Source organism: Dermochelys coriacea, chromosome 3 (genome assembly GCF_009764565.3).
Source record: "Dermochelys coriacea isolate rDerCor1 chromosome 3, rDerCor1.pri.v4, whole genome shotgun sequence".
NCBI lineage: Eukaryota > Metazoa > Chordata > Testudines > Dermochelyidae > Dermochelys > Dermochelys coriacea.
Genome location: NC_050070.1, coordinates 35,441,550 through 35,445,066, shown reverse-complemented (window position 1 = coordinate 35,445,066; position 3,517 = coordinate 35,441,550).

Below are 3,517 nucleotides of genomic sequence, written 5' to 3'. Positions count from 1 at the left end.
GTAGTGACTCTAGGAAATGTGCAGGTCATAGTGGATGGCTTTGCTACAATGGGATTCCCTAACTGGGGTGGGGCCATAGATGGAACCCCTATCCCTATCTTGGAGCACCACGCCAGCGAGTATATAAACCGCAAAGGGTACTTTTCAATAGTGCTGCAAGCACTGGTGGATCACAAGGGACGTTTCACCAACATCAACGTGGGATGGCCGGGAAAGGTACATGACGCTTGCATCTTCGGGAACTCTGCTCTGTTTCAAAAGCTGTAGGAAGGGACTTTCTTCCCAGACCAGAAAATAACCATTGGGGATGTTGAAATGCCTATAGTTATGCTTGGGGACCCAGCCTACCCCTTAATGCCATGGCTCATGAAGCTGTACACAGGCAGCCTGGACAGTAGTCAGGAGCTGTTCAACTACAGGCTGAGCAAGTGCAGAATGGTGGTAGAATGTGCCATTTGCACATTTAAAAGTGAGCTGGTGCAGTTTACTGACTCGGTTAGACCTCAGTGAAACCAATATTCCCACTGTTAATACTGCTTGCTGTGAGCTCCACAGTCTCTGTGAGAGTAAGCGGGAGACATTTTTGGCAGGGTGGGAGGTTGAGGTAAATCGCCTGGCTGCGGGTTACGTGCAGCCAGGTACCAGGGTGGTTAGAAGAGCACAGGAGGGCACAGTGCGCGTCAGAGAAGCTTTGAAAACCAGTTTCATGACTGGCCAGGCTACGGTGTGAAAGTTCTGTTTGTTTCTCCTTGATGAAACCCCCCGCCCCTTGGTTCACTCTATTTCCCTGTAAGCTAACCACCTTCCCCTCCTTCCTTTGATCACTGCTTGCAGAGGCAATAAAGTCATTGTTGCTTCACGTTCATGCATTCTTTATGAATTCATCACACAAATAGGGGGATAACTGCCAAGGTAGCCCAGGAGGGGTGGTGGAGGAGAGAAGCATCAGAAGGGGTGGTGGAGGAGGGAAGGACAAGGCCACACAGCACTTTAAAAGTTTAAAACTTTAAAACTTATTGAATGCCAGCCTTCTGTTGCTTGGCAATCCTCTGAGGTGGAGTGACTGGGTTGTCGGAGGCCCCCTCTTCGCGTTCTTGGGCGTCTGGGTGAGGACGCTATGGAACTTGGGGAGGAGGGCGGTTAGTTACACAGGGACTGTAGTGGCAGTCTGTGCTCCAGCTGCCTTTCCTGCAGCTCAACCATATGCTGGAGCATATTAGTTTGATCCTCCAGCAGCCTCAGCATTGAATCCTGGCTCCTCTCATCACCTGCCACCACCTTTCAGCTTCAGCCCTCTCTTCAGCCTGCTACTTACTCTCTTCAGCCCGCTACCTCTCCTCCCGGTCATTTTGTGCTTTCCTGCACATTGACATTGTCTGCCTCCATGCATTCGTCTGTGCTCTGTCAGTGTGGGAGGACAGCATGAGCTCAGCGAACATTTCATTGTGAGTGCGTTTTTTTTTTGCCTTCTAATCTTCACTAGCCTCTGGGAAGGAGACGATCCTGTGATCCTTGAAACACATGCAGCTGGTAGAGGAAAAAAAAGGGACAGTGGTATTTAAAAAGACACATTTTATAGAACAATGGGTACACTCTTTCAGGGTAAACCTTCCTGTTAACATTGCATACATAGCACATGTGCTTTCGTTCCAAGGTCGCATTTTGCCTCCCCTCACCATGTGGCTAGCCCCTCCCCGTGGCTAACAGCAGGGAACATTTCTGTTCAGCCACAGGCAAATAGCCCAGCAGGAATGGGCACCTCTGAATGCTCCCTTAAGAAAAGCACCCTATTTCAACCAGGTGACCATGAATGATATTACTCTCCTGAGGATAACACAGAGAGATAAAGAATGGATGTTGTTTGAACGCCAGCAAACATACACTGCAATGCTTTGTTCTACAATGATTCCCAAGTACATGCTACTGGCCTGGAGTGGTAAAGTGTCCTACCATGGTGGATGGAATAAGGCTGCCTTCCCCAGAAACCTTTTGCAAAGGCTTTGAGAGTACATCCAGGAGAGCCGTGAATGACAGGGCAAATTAATCATTAATCATGCTTGCTTTTAAACCATGTATAGTATTTTAAAAGGTACACTCACCAGAGATCCCTTCTTCACCTGGCGGGTCTGGGAGGCAGCCTTGGGTGGGTTTGGGGGGTACTGGCTCCAGGTCCAGGTGAGAAACCGTTCCTGGCTGTCAGGAAAACTGGTTTCTCTGCTTGCTTGCTGTGAGCTATCTACAACTTCATCATCATCATCTTCCTCATCCCCAAAACCTGCTTCCATGTTGCTTCCGTCTCCATTGAAGGAGTCAAACAACATGGCTGGGGTAGTGGTGGCTGAACCCCCTAAAATGGCATGCAGCTCATCATAGAAGCGGCATGTTTTGGGCTCTGACCCGGAGCGGCCATTTGCCTCTCTGGTTTTCTGGTAGGCTTGCCTCAGCTCCTTAAGTTTCACGCAGCACTGCTTTGGGTGCCTGTTATGGCCTCTGTCCTTGATGCCCTGGGAGATTTTGACAAATGTTTTGGCATTTCAAAAACTGGAATGGAGTTCTTATAGCACGGATTCCTCTCCCCATACAGCGATCAGATCCTATACCTCCCATTTGGTCCATGCTGGAGCTCTTTTGCGACTCTGGGACTCCATCATGGTCACCTCTGCTGATGAGCTCTGCACTCACCTGCAGCTTGCAATGCTGGCCAAACAAGAAATTGAAATTCAAAAGTTCGCAGGCCTTTTCCTGTCTAATTGGCCAGTGCATCTGAGTTGAGAGAGCTGTCCAAAGCTGTCACAATGGAGCACTCTGGGATAGCTCCTGGAGGCCAATACCATCTAATTGCGTCCACAGTACCCCAAATTCGACCCGGCAAGGCCGATTTCAACGCTAATCCTCTTGTCGGGGGTGGAGTAAGGAAATAGATTTTAAGAGCCCTTTAAGTTGAAAAAAAGGGCTTTGTTGTGTGGACGGGTGCAGGGTTAAATCGATTTAACGCTGCTAAATTCGACCTCAACTCCTAGTGTAGACCAGGGCTTAGAGATAATATTAAAGGCACAGTAGCAAACTATCCATATGTGAAGGAGGATTGGAAGAATAGAAAGAGGCCAATATATCTCCACGAGGAGCTCTTTAATGACCTAAAAATCAAAAAAGAATCCTACAAAAAGTGGAAACATGGACAGATCGCTAAGGATGAGTTCAAAAGGATAACATCAGCAAACAGAGACAAAATCAGTAAGGCTGATGCACAAAATGTGTTACTCTTAGCAAGAGACATAAAAGACAATAAGAATAGGTTTTATAAATACATTAATAGCAAGAGAAAGATAAAAGAAAGTGTAGGCCCACTACTTAGAGGGGTAGGAAAGCTAATGATAGACAACATCAAGGAGGCTGTAGTGCTGCATGCCTGTTTTGCTTCAGTCTTCACTAAAATGGTTAATGGTGACCAGCTACTCAACACAATTAATATTAAGAGAGAAGAAGCACAAGCCATTATAGGGAAATAAGAGGTTAA